The sequence below is a fragment of the Neodiprion fabricii genome, chromosome 4, assembly GCF_021155785.1.
Source record: "Neodiprion fabricii isolate iyNeoFabr1 chromosome 4, iyNeoFabr1.1, whole genome shotgun sequence".
Taxonomy (NCBI): Eukaryota; Metazoa; Arthropoda; class Insecta; order Hymenoptera; family Diprionidae; genus Neodiprion; species Neodiprion fabricii.
In genome coordinates, this window is record NC_060242.1 from 20,225,875 (window position 1) to 20,240,076 (window position 14,202).

A 14,202-nucleotide genomic window follows, 5' to 3' on the forward strand; every position below is an offset into this window, starting at 1 on the left:
ACGTTCTATCATCCTTCTGCATATTATCAATCGTTCAAGAGCCACGCAATTAGAGAAATTGAATTCCTCGAAGATCTATTTGCTGAATACTATCCGAAGTGACGGAATTCTCCGAAGTCCTTAAGATCAAGATTACACTCCACCTCTTTCATCCGAAAGGAGTTTCTGCGTGTCTTCGAATAATTGATACTGGTTCAACCTTGAGTAAATTTGCTCGTTTGCGGAATTGCCCTTCCAAACGAGGCGGCGCGAGTTCGCATGCCGTATATAATGACTCCTCGCGCAGAAACGCGTGAAAGTCCACGTTGCACTCCGTGTCCCTCCGGAGTCGCGAGCACGCAGTCTCGAGAGTGGAGGATATACCTAGTAAGTAATGCGGTTCGATTTGAAGAAGCGAGAATTTACGACCAATTTGTATGTGGAATTTTTGCGCAGCGGTCGCGAAGGCTTGTCTCGCGAGTCGAGTTCAGAGACGCGATTCTTTTTTGGCACCGCCGCGGTTTCGCAGCCGCTTCTGCGGAGCCAGGAGTCAACCGAGCTCGCGTCGTATCCTCGTCTCCATCCTGCTCGGTCTCGTCACACCTACAAGACGAACACCATGCCCATGTCAGTTCACGGCGACTGGCCGCCAGCCAGAGCAGATATTCTCTTCATTGTTACAGAAGTCATGGGCCTTCCTCCTAGTTCTCGAGGTTCGGTGGCCTTGGCTGGAACTGCTCGTTTCGACACTTGTTATACGCGTGTTAAAAGAGCTCGCGACACAGACGCTTTCCGCAGGTATAACACACTCGCGTCGATTGTCCTCTCGCGTTTCTATACCCAGTCAGTCGCATTGCGAGTATGTGTCCGATGTACGGTGATGTGACAAAACGCTCCCGACGTGTTTACTTGACGCCTATCCGCGTTCTCTCGATTGTCTTACTACCCATATTCATCCATCCAACGTGCGAGAGACACGGTCGTTCCGCAATACTCCTATTGTTCGATTGTGAATAGATCAAAGCCACGCGTGTAACACTTCGTGTCCTCATCACGTGAATAGGTTCCCCGATTCCCGTACTCGTGACCCCTTACGGTTTAGACTTATTTTCGTTTAACAAGTACTGCTCACGAACAGGTAACCACTCTGTCCGCTCGATTCGGTTCACTCCATCATCCTCAATTTTTTCTCCTCCCCAACGTATGGCTGCAGGCCCCTATTCTTTACGCCAACCGTCGACGTTCTAGCGTGGTTCTTCGATTCGATCATCTTGCCTCCCTGAAATTCTTCACTAGTCTTACAAAATTTTCACGATCGAGTAGACGGCTCTAAATGTTAGTGTAGGTAGATTCCAGACATTCGCACTGTAAGAAATGGTAGTGTCGAAGTGGAACATTTTTTTTTCAGTCAATTTCGTAATTCGACATCCGATAGTGTCAGATTGGCACCAAATTCTGATCCATAAAAGTCCTCTCTGCATATTTCTTACAGTGTAGTAGCAGTAGTGGTACAGACACCATTGGATCAAGTTAACGGACTAATTTGCCAAGTCGCTCGTCCAATACGCACCTAAACCAATCGTGTTTGCAACGATTATTCACCAACTTGGACATGTTACGAATGTATCCGAAGGCCGACATCCGGGGTATAAGTAACGATCGATGGTTATCGACTGGTCTCCGTGGAACACCGGCCGACGCAGGCAGATCCACGGAGCGGTGAGCGCGACAAAGAAACTCGGAAGTAATAACCGGTGTTACGGGGAACCGTGGAGGACTGGTACATGCACCCGAATCACAAAGGAGCGTAACATACGCAGGAATTAAAGGCGGGGAGCCAAAATGGTTCATTGAATCCCCACATAGTGGCTCTTTATGCCCCCCTTAGGTAGGTACGGTACATGACGCAGTAATAACCCGGCCGACACACGCATACCGAATCTCTTCGATCCCGTTTGTGAACACACGGGGTGCATTAGGAGAACCGATACCATCTTCGCCCGCGGCACTTTTGACTCTATACCTACCTACACTCTATACGCGGTTCATCGGCATGGTGGTCATAACTGGCCGCGTGTGCCGTCACCCGATGCTGCATGGATCACGTGCACATGGCCCGGTCTCCGGCATTCTTTCATCTCCGTTTCATCTCGCGGGAAATTCGACGATCTCTCTCCCTCTATGTATCGCATGCCGCAAGCTGCTTTCGGAACAGCGTTTATAACCACTGTTTGCCAATCGCTGCGGAGCTGTTTGCTATTCGTCTGTCTTACTGTCCGCATTCCAGGCTGGTCTAACTTGGGGAAAATATGCAGCCTCGTCTCGTACGCCGGATGTTGTCGTTGTGGAACGTCCGTTCGGTGCCTTGACGCTGTTGTTCTTTATTCTATATTTCTACACATTCGAACTAGTCTGCTACTTGGCAAACCGATCGATCCTGTGCTTCTCTTTGCTCTTTGCTCTTTCGACGACGACGACGACGACGACGCTCGCTTCGTTCTTACTTCGCTTTTATGCTCTTGTGATATAATAATCCACCGCGTGAGGTAATCGTTACTGTGTCGTTGACCATTTACATATTCTCTTTTCCGTCGTTTCGTCGGTCGATTTCTGCTACGTTTTTATACTTTTTCTTATGTATTTGTAGGAACTCGCACACTGTGTAAAGAATGACAGTTTTAAAATAAACCAAAATTAATCGATGAACAATTCTCGTGACCAATTTGAAAATTCGAAATCAAATAGTGTCAAATTGGTACTAGTTTACAGTCTGTAGAAAATTCACACCGTATTTTCTTCTTACGAACTGCAAGTTGAACTAACAATCTGCGAATGATTCAATCCCTGCACTTTAAATTCCGAATTTCTTGCATCAACTGTAATCAAGGCTCGTAATGAAATTTGGTTGTTTTCTTTTCTTTCCTAGTATCTCTGCGGCACAGTGTGAGTACGTAAACAACGGTTATTATACCAAGACGTGTGGCAAAAGCGCGATGTCTCTTTCAAATAATAAAAACACTTACGAAGGATGTACGAAGAGCGTGAGGTTTGATGCTTGAATGGGTTACATTGACGTTGAAAATCCGTTTGAATAATATTTTCGTTAACTGTATAATGTCGGTCGATAAACAGTGCGCGCAGTAGGGCATCGTGCAGGAATTATTGAAACTCGACTTTTCATACCTTTTATAGGTACGTATAGCCTCAGAAGCCGCAACTCTTCGATAACCTCGACCCCGGATTATTATATACATTTTTATTATTCCGAATTCGATTTTTTCCCCCTTCTATTTCCCAACGTACAAATACGACGTCGGAAATATACTCCAATCACCGATTGATTACCACCTAACGTCCAGGTATTCATTTTCGTCAAATTATCACCATCATCATCGTCGTCATCGTCATCATTATTATTATTATCATCATCATCATCATCGTTACATTCGTCACTGAAATCTGTACGAAAATATCTTAAACGAAACGTCTCCGGTTAAGGAGCAATTCTGACAAGGATGGGGATGAAAATCGAGTTAAAAAACGGCGAGACCCTCGGGGGGAAACGCCGATTGAATTACAGTTTAATTTCGCCGGCGTTATATATGTATATGTATATATATGTATACATTGTGCACACTCTGCATACACATATATACAGTTAATATAATATTATACATGTGAGCATCGCACTCGCAACCTGAGTGATCTGAGGAGTTGATGAGATAAATAAATATACAAATAAATAAATAAAACGATGAGAGGAGGATGAAAGAAGGAAAGAGAGAGAGAAAAAAGAAAGAAAAAATTTAAAGAGAAATAGAAGAAGAGAGAGAATTTCTTGCGCAATAATTTACATTTCAAATTGAATTTTTATTCTCATTTCTCGGCGAGAGTCAACTCGACTGACAGGCCTCCTCTTGCAGCGTGCTCGGGTTCTCGGTTAGCCTCTGAATTTTCTCTTACTCTGTCTCTCTTTCATTCGTTATTGTTATTCTACGTGTGTTTCTTTTTTTTTCGCTCATCGTGCGGTTGTACTACAGCGAAACGACATAACCGCATAAAAAGAGAGATGGTAGAAAAATGTAAGTATACAAAATGTCCGAGCGGTATTGTAGAAACCGCGTGTTTAATACAAAATTAGAAATACGGTGTATTCGGTATAATTTAAGTGGATGGTTACGGTGGTAAAAAAATAACCGTTTAAAGTGAAAATTTTTCACCTTGTTTCGTCGTTTTTTTTTTTCCAGTTTCAGTTTAAGTACGGTTGATTCGAAAGCTCGCCTCGAGGCGAAAATTAACACAAGGGGATATGTCGTGTGGGTTGAACGGTCGTTCTCGATTTTCTTGGTTCAGGATAAAGATTTCACGTCCGTGCATATAAACTCTAAGAAAGTTTTATATAAGTACGGGTATATGCGTGCAGGCTGAAAGGGAGCGGAGGTTTATCTTTAACGGGGAACAAATTAAGCTGCCTGATTGTTTAACGGCGTGTTTGTCTTGGTTGTACGACTCCGTGTATTCTCGTCTTGATAAACCACTTGTGGCACATATTAATTTAAAACGCATCCCATGCACTTTAGGGTGAGCCCAAAAAAACTAACCTATCGAATTCACGGTCTTAAAAGGACCTATTTACAATGACAAAAAATTTCACGTTTGAAAAAATTTTTAGCTCAATTTGAAAAGGTGTCGCTGGCAATTTGAAATTTCCTATTTAAATAACACGCAAAAATTTTTGTTTTTTTTTCATTAAAAATGCTATAACTTTTGCTAAAACTGCATATTTCCGTTTTTCTTCGACTTTCACGGCCCGTAAATATGCGAATTTTTCAGTCTAGAAAATCAACTCAGTAGCCTTTTTTAGAGAATTTAATGCCCTGCAAGAATATGCTTAGAAAAATTTTGTAATTCCAGCGATTAAATATTTACATGATATTTAATGAAAAAAATTTTTTTGCGTGTTATTTAAATGGGAAATTTTAAATGGCCAGCGACACCTTTTAAAATTGAGCTAAAAATTTTTCTAAACAGGAGAATTTTTCCCCAGTAAACAGGTCCTTTTCAGACCATAGATGCGATAGGTTAGTTTCTTTGGCTCACCCTAATTCACCTGTACATAAATAAAAGCGAGAAAAGTTATCACGAAACGGAATTTATTATACGAGATAATTGCGCGATAAATTGTTTCAAACTGTCGGATCGAAAAGCGAAATTTTCTTTCCTCGAAGAAACGATCTTTGTTCGTTTTTTTTTTGTTTCTCAGCCCCCTTGAAGCGACGAAAGAAGAGGGTATAAACGTATCACGGAATTTTTACTCCAATCGCAGGAAACTTTTATCAACGGCTCGCTGATATCGCCGGATGATTTAGGTATGCGGCGGTGAAGGAATTTGAGGAGAAGCGAAATTAGCATCGTGACTCGACCTACTGCCGGAAGCAAACTGCCCGAAAGTGCTTTGTTCAAATTTGTCTGCTCTTCCGGTCACCCCACATTTAATTTTTTATTTTTTTATTTTTTTCTATTATTTCTATTTTCTCGCTAGCTTTGATTTTTCTCGTGCGTTCGTTACTTTCACCGGGTTTTACGACACGTATAACGATCCGTTATTCGGTTGGAGTTTATAACGCGATACGTCTTTGAAGCCCGTTTCATACATCTCATGGGAATCAATGAACCGGCTGTATTTTGATCTCCCATCGAGAATCCTTGGAAGGCTCGATTTCTAACAGATATCGGAATCAGCCTACACGGAGTCAGTACTTGACTATTTTTAATTTTTATCGTAACCAAAAAAATACTATTCTAGGTAGAAAATTTAACTGAGTTTTTGTAGCTGTAACACGAAAATATAGTACGTGTTAATATCCTTTTTTATATATTTTCACGTCATTATTTGAACAAATTAAAGTCAACGATTCGTTTATTGACTGGAAAAAAAGTAGTTGGCTAAACAAGCTGATTCAATGTTGAGTGTACTGTAACGGCAGTAAACAATTACTGGTAAAAAATTTTGTTGTAATTACAATAGCGTTAAAATTGTAACCGTAACGATGCTTATTTGGCTAAAATTTCACCAGCAATTATGGCAAATGAATCAATTCCGAGTCATGCGGATATCCGAAATCGCTGACGATCTGTAAATTACCGCCGACTGTAGGAATTCGAATATTACTATCGCAGGTATACAAAATTCCGTGTTCTACGCGCCTGCGGGAGGAATTTCGAATGTATCGACGTTTGATGGTTTTTTCGTACGGGGGACATAATGAAGTCCGTACGACGAAGCATCGCAACCTTAACCCATAGAATTACCCCGAGTGATTTTTATCTCCGCATTATAGATGCTTATTATCATGCCCTCGGACGCTATGAGAGATTTAATTCGGCTGGAAACTTGATCCTTAAGGCGAAGACACGGCGCAGCGATGTCAGATGCTGTCATCGCTTTAACGAAATTCAATCAGTGCGCGTTATACGTTTACACAGATATTACACGCGTATAAAAATAATACAACTTGACGCAATGACGGAAAGTAAATCAGACGTAAGGCCGAAGGGTGTACGGAATTTTCTCAACATTTTTACGTGAAACTCTTAAATTCCGTTACTCGCGCTTTGTATCGTTATTTGTATATATATATGTTACATGCACATGCATACTCACCCTTGCGCAGGAATGCGGCACTTCGATTATCGGTATTTCCTTATCTCGACCTTTCTATTGCGTTTGCGTTCCTCGAGCGTTTTTCCTGTTCACAGTTCAGCCAAGGAATGCGAAATGATCCGATGTCTTAATCTCTCGCCTCGCAACTCGACCGAGAGTTAAGGATTTATCAGGTGTACAGTTCGGTCGGAAAAGCGTTGAAATGGAATAATTGTAAGAATCAGAGGGTCAGAATAGACGCGGTTGAATTTCGAGGTCTGATAGGCGAGCAAAAAGGAAAAAAAAAATGTAAATAATAAATTCAACACTCGTACAAGTAAAAATTCAAGCTTTTATTGTTAGGCGATTAGTTACACGGAACGGTTTATTAAAAAATAAAATACACTTACACATCTGTATAATTTGTCGATATTGTAAAGACGGTGCAATTTCTTCTTCTTTTTCTTCTTCTCTCTGATTGTCAATAAAAAATGCAGAATAGTTATACCGATGTCGACACAGTTTTTTTTTTTTTTTTTTCTCCGTTTTTCCGTACCCAGGAGACACTCGTTTATACCAAATTTCGAGCCTATTTTTTTTTCAATCATAATATCGCAATCCATTCGTTGTTTGTGTAGACAGTTTTAAGCGGACTGTACACTTCCACGACATGCAATTCAATTACGTGAAAATGCACACTGCAGTCTGAATATACGTTTTATTATCTCGTCGGGTATATATGCGGTTTTAATTAGAGACACCCTTTCTCGGCGACGATGATGGCGATGACGATGATACACGGGGCGAGAATAATATCGGGTATACGTACACAACTGCACACCATGTGCGCCGATATAATTATTACCGACATTTTCGCTAAGCGATGCACAGTGCGATACAACGGCTAAATGTCAGAAATAAACGCCGTCCGCGGCACCTCGGCTTTTAATATCTACGTTGAGACGCTGGATGGAGAGAGAAAGAGAGAGAAAGAGAGAGAGCGGGAGGAGAGGACTGCACTTGAACCGTAATTGATGACCCAGTATAAACTAATAAGTAAACCCTTTACGCGCCGCCTTCGGTTCGGTTACACCGCTATAAGTATTTCCGTCAGTATATCACAATCGTATCTTTTATCAATTTCAAAACGATTTTATCTTGTATGTTATATACAGCGTGGTCGGTTTTGATCGAACCAAACGAATGTTTGATAAACGCTAACTGAAAGGTTAGAAACAATAGTTTATGGAAAAGTTTTGGACGGTTTTAGACATTTTTTCAAGTAATGTCGGATTTTATACATATAGAGAGAATACGTTGTATTTTGGATATGAAGAGATGATAGCGGGATCGAAGTCGAATTCAAAAATTTTAAGAGAACAAAAAAATTAATTTTTCAAAGCTTGCTCTTTGATTATTTTTTCATTGGCCCTTTTTTGCGAAATTGCCAATTTCGCGTCCGCGTTAAAATATTTTCAGTGATCGTGAAGGACGGTGAAAAAACTTTCTTGATGTTTTTTTTTCCGCATGTCTTTGATTTCGCTATCAGTTCTCGCTATCGTATCTAAAATATAATATGTTCTCTTTCTAAAATATGCCAACGTTACTTACAAGATCTCAAAAATCTTTTCTCCTGAAAACTCGCATCTCTTTTCGTTTGCACCGTTTTTTGCAATAGGTTTGCCGTTTTGTCGGTCGGGATTCGGTTGCCAAAAGCTTTCAGACATTTGCCGAAAATATCTTTCCATATCCCGCTTTCCGATAATTTTCACCCCTCAAGACGTCTTTTGGCACGCTGGGTTTACATTTAAAAATTACCGAATAAGACTAAAAAATCATTTTTTTCTTGGATCAAATAACATTTCTTCGCCCTATTTGATAAATTAATAAATTCAACAAATCTTTTCTCTGTGTGTATTCACCTGGATGATCATTATTTGGGATTTCCAATGTTAGTATTTTGAAATTCCCAACCACAGGCACAATTGGACATTATTTAGAAGTGTTTTTTTTTTTCAGTAGAAAACGAACGTTCCAATTTATTAACATTGATTTCGCGTGATTTCTATATTAATTTCTAACATATCATGTGATTTTAATGATTTCAATGTTACTATCCTCGATTTTCGATTATTTTCAGAGGTTATCGACGATTTTCAATGATTTCCGGATTGCTTGCAAACACTGAAAAATTTATCGCAAGACTCGAAACAATTATCACGACTTTCGACGCCTGCCGCGCGATTTCTCAAGCGCTATAACGTAATTAACAATGATCTCTTACAATGATTACAGTCGTCTCGATTGATTCCCCTTTATTTCAAAGTAACATTTTATATACACAGTCGCACTAAAGTTCCTTCGATTTACCATTATTCATTTTCAATCTTGATCTAACGAGCCCCTTGCGTCTACGACCGGTCTTGTATGCGTAAACTCCAATCGTCTTTCGACACCATGATTCTTCTTCGTTTTCCCTTCTTTACACTAGTTTTTTTCTTCTCGCGTATTTCCAAAAATTCGCAGCTTCCTACGAAGCCGGTTGACGGGTTGAGAACACCTGTTCTTTGTCCGAACGGGTGCTGCACAGTGTGTATAAGCAAGCCTCGTGCTGCTGCACAGAGCCGTGGTCCATGATCGCGGCATGTGGCTGCGGGGAGGATTTTTTTTTCCACTTCCCTCTCTTTCTCCCATTTTTTTTCCTCCTCCTCTCCTGCTCTCCTCGCTCCTTTTGCTTCTTTTAAAGGCGCGTAGCGGTTAAGCAGCGACGCAAAGGTGAGGTACGCGAGGAGAAGGATAAGGAGGTGGACGATGAGGGGGAGGGGGAGGATATATATCCTCGGTTCATTCAAAGATTCAGAGATTCCTCGGTCGGTGCGCACGTAACAGCTTATACGAGCCGCAGGTATACGTATAATATGGTATGAAACGTTGACTCAAGTATTTGTAAAAATTTTATTATACACACTGAGAAAAATTGAGTGAAACAGGCATAGTTTTCTAAAACGGATGCTAGATTTTTCTGTAAAACGATGCTATAAAACTAATTTTCATTTTCTACCTAGAACTACACTTTTCGATGGTAAAAAATGAAAATAGTTAAGAACCGAGCGGTAACCGGAAATATAAATTTCTTTCATTGCACCTCTCCCTTTTCTGCAAATCTTTTTTTCCCTTCTATTTCTAGAAAAGTTTTACTACACCCTGCGAGTATAAAAATTCGATAAATACCGACGATGCGACTATCGCCTGATAAAATTTACAAAGAGTATCGGATTTTCACGCCGCCAAGTTTCCTAATTCTTCACATGCTTATAACGATAATCTAATCATTCGATTGTTCGATAGATTGATCCGTGAATAATTGTCTTAGCTTAGAAATTTTATAAATCATTGAGAGCAAAAACATCAAAATATACCTGAAAAAGAAAGAAAAGAAATAAATAAATAACTGATCTAAAAAACGTGGCATCAAATCCAAAAAACAATCAACAGAAACAACTTCTCCCCTGCGTATTTTCGAAGTGATTGATCACTCTGCTCCTGTCACAACACTCGTGTTATATATACGCAACTGTAGTAACATCGCTGCAGCAGCAGCATGCGTCGCTTACAACTGTGTAATGCGTTTCTAATTATCACCCCTTGCAGCACCCGCGAGTTCAACCAGCTGGTGCAGCTTCTTGCTGCGCTTGCTGCAGCCGCGTGTTCAGCGTTCCGTTTGCAGTCCTCTCTCCCTCTTTCCCTCTTTCACTCTCTCTCTCTCTCTCTCTCTCTCTCTCTCGCGCCTTATTACTAAAAATTGTACTTTTTTCCAATCGCTCCGTGCGCTGGCTCGTCGGGGCCTTAAGAGGGGCCCCGGCTTATTAGCGCAGATCCATTACACCTGAAACTCTGGAGAATGTCTTAATTTATATGGCTCTGCTGCACGACTGCGATTCGCTCTACGGTGGAGTGCAATTACGAGAGAAAAAAAAAAAAATATAACAATGATGTGCCTAATTGCGGTAAATATCAAGTGCGTAAAGAAAAAAAAAAAAAATGGGAAATACGATTTATGCGCTGTTTGAGTTGCACGGAATTTTTAGAAACGCGGTAGCTTTTGCGATTTCCATGATTTTTATCGGACAGATTTTTTGTAACCGAGTTCATACAATACAGCTGTATCTACGTGCCAATTAAAAGGCAAATTTCTTCTTTTTTTTTTCTTTTCACATAATTTCGAAGATTAATATTTATTTTTTGTACGCAACGATTTGCAACAAATTTTTTACTTTGTTCTTATAACAACGCTGAAGAGATTTTACTTTATTCTATGTAAGAAGTTACCGCGGCTTTAGGTATGACCAAAATTAGACGTAGGTATTCCAGTTTCTTTTTCTTTATTTTATTTTTATTTTTATTTTTTTTTTCCTCTTTACAACAATAGTCAGGTGAATTTTCAATAAAATTACACAACGAAACATAGAGTATAATCTTTATTCTTGATACGAAGATGAGAAAAAAAAAATTCGTGCGGTACGGAACGTTTTTACGTAGCGGTGTTTGCAAATTTAAAAAACAAAAGAAAAAAAAATTATCTCGGAGGGTGTCTGCCGAGAACGAAATGATTTTCTCTTCGTACTGAAAAAAAATCACCAATCAACGAATTATTTCGCATAATTGTGAACGAATAAACTTTTCACCAAAAAATATGAAACGAAGCTTTATACCTAAGCTAAATGCATACAATATAGAACACGCATTTAACAATGCAACATAGGATATGGTGCAGAACTATATAGTCGAAAATCGAATTTCTCCCATGGCTTCGTGTCGATTAAAATTCCGTTATTCGATTTAACCAGCTGCACTGCACTTGTCTATATATTATATACAGTACATGTTACACATGTCTACACTTGGAGACACCATATACCTTTATTGGGTAAATAGCCTTAAACACACACACACATATATGTATATATATATGCATGCATTTACAACGTGTTACCCGAAGTATATACCTTACACGTACTGCAGAGCTCGCATTATCAACACGTGCCATTGAGGAGCAGGTTACGCGCACCTAGTTAGGATCGATTTCCTACTTACAATTAGAAAGAGAGGCGGGAATGCGACGAAGGGAGAATGAGAGAGGAAGAGGGAGAGCTCCCAGCATTCGTTTGAAAGGGTGTCGCTGTAAGACCGTCGGCAGCACACGTATTAGCGTTAATTGCTCAATAATCATCTGATACTTACTCGGCGAGCTCTCAGCCCCCATTAGTCCTCCCTCCTCCTCCTCCTCCTCCTCCTCGCCCGCTATCACGATCACGTCACTCCCGCATCTCTTAAGTATCCTCTGCATAGACCCTTTGTGCTCCTGCACGGACGAAACGATTTCAAATGAAATTAAACGGTGTTAGAAAAATCGATTGGGCACTTCGTACGCATTAGGTAAGATGTACAGTCATCTCAATCAAGATTCTATGTCGATGTCTCGGATTGGCTTTATAATTTTTCGTACGGAACTATGCGAAAAAAAAACGCAATCGTAACTTTTTTCAGAATTTTTCGACCCCGCGTATCTCAAGTATGATTTAAAAACTTGAAAAAAAAACACTTTTTAAAGTCTGATAAAATTCAGAAAAATCTTATAAGATGTAACAAAATTTTTGACACCTGTTAGAGGTGGACATTTCGTAACTACTTCGAAAGATAAAGTAAGAGAAATAATTAACAAATATTATTATTATTACTGGATTGCATTTTTGACGTAAGAATGAACATTAAAAGCTCACTACAATATCTCTCTGAATAGAAATTTTTTAGGCCATATTACAATCAGCTTTTATTTTCATTCTCATGTCAAAAAAATATGACCAAATTTTCACGCATTTTGCATTTTGCGGAACACTTGCAGTACTTCGAATAGTATGGTTTGTGCGTTTATTTGTTATTTGATCAGTTGTTGTTTGTGCATCTTTTTTTTTTCTTCGTTTCAAGGGGCCGTCAAAATTTATTGCTCATGGAAAAAAGTTATTATCTAGACTTTTACATAGATGTTTAAATAAATAACATGATTAAATTGAAAATTGAATATTGTAATTGATTTGGCAGAATTCTTTTGAAATTACGTAAACAGACGCAATTAGATTTAAAAGGAAGAAAAAATTCAGTCTTTCAACTCTCACATTTAAAAATCTTCATATTTAAAATTCTGAATCGTAAAACTACAATATTAAAAAATGATCTGAAAAATCGTTTAAAATTTTAAACATACTCATGCATAAAAATCGTTTTGTCACAGGTTTTTTTTCACTCTTTCTACCGAGTTCGCTGAATATTACGAATATACATGCGATCTCAAATCGATATTGCAAAGTGTAAAATATACCGAATCATAGAATATTGTGTGCCTATAAGAATTTGGAACGTATAAAAAAAATCACTGACACAAGTTTATGCAATAAATTATATTTCATCTGAAAATCGACCAACTATTATTTTCTCGAGCCACTGATTGTACATACGTGTTGTTAATAGAAATTGTGCAATTTGAGAATTCACAACACGCCCAGTCCATCCATCTCGAATTTCCGGCAATTAGTATCTTTCCTGGAGCATAAAAATTCCCGAAACTATATTAAAAAACCTGTCGATCCAATATCCATCAGGCTTAAAAATAATAAACTCCGTAGTAAAAATTTTCATCTCACAACAAAAACGATCTGCAACTGGTATATATACTTAAAAAAAAAAAAAAAAAATGGAACGTCGTATCAACTTGATGATAGATAATAACTGTAAAAAATCGAAAAGGCAATTAAAATCTAAATTATGGAAGAGATGAAAGGGCCTCTGAGAGCATCTCTCATCGTCATTCACCCGTTAGGACATCGAGATGCATCGTCAGCATGCGCGAGGCATGGGACGCGGCGTATATATATATATATATATATATATATATAACGTAAGTGTGTGTTACGGAAACGCGACGCGCGGTTTCGACGGGACAGACTCGATGTCTCCGGTTCTCCTCTCCCGCAAATGGAGTAAAAGGCAACCACCCATACCTGCAAGCCGTACGGAAAGTGGCCTGAGGCGGCTGTGCGCCGTGCACGCAGGGAGCGCGGTGAAACACCGGCTGCGGAGTGCGGACCGGGAACCTAACGGAGAGAAAATAAGCAGAAAAGGAGCGCGACGCACGCGACTTACGACCTGCGACGCGCCCCCCCTTTTGCCCCCTGTTTCACCACCCGAAAGCCCGGGCAGCCGCAGCTTGCAGGGTATGATACTCCATAGGCGCGCCGCGCGACCAGCTTATAAATAAGTTGGTACGCCTATACGCGTATCTCTTCCTCTTCTTCTGCTTCTATTGGGATTATCACTTTGCAATGCGGCGTGTCCGGTGGTTAAAAATCCACCTAACGTAACCAGACTCGCAGTCGATCGTTGGCTGTGATTTTTTTACGTATGGTTGGTCGAAGGTACGTGTTGTCGATTGCACGTCATTGATACATGGGTAGACATTGGCAATTTGTAACCGGCAAAGTAGCGATTTTCGTCTGTGAGAAACTAAAAATTTTAGGTTACGCGGA

General features: G+C 39.8%; 1 protein-coding gene across 3 annotated transcripts in view; it reads left to right on the top strand.

Moving 5' to 3' along the window:
- LOC124179841 (netrin-A-like) overlaps positions 1–14,202 on the top strand; it is a 130,096-nt gene that overhangs the window by 2,739 nt on the left and 113,155 nt on the right. The window lies entirely within an intron of this gene.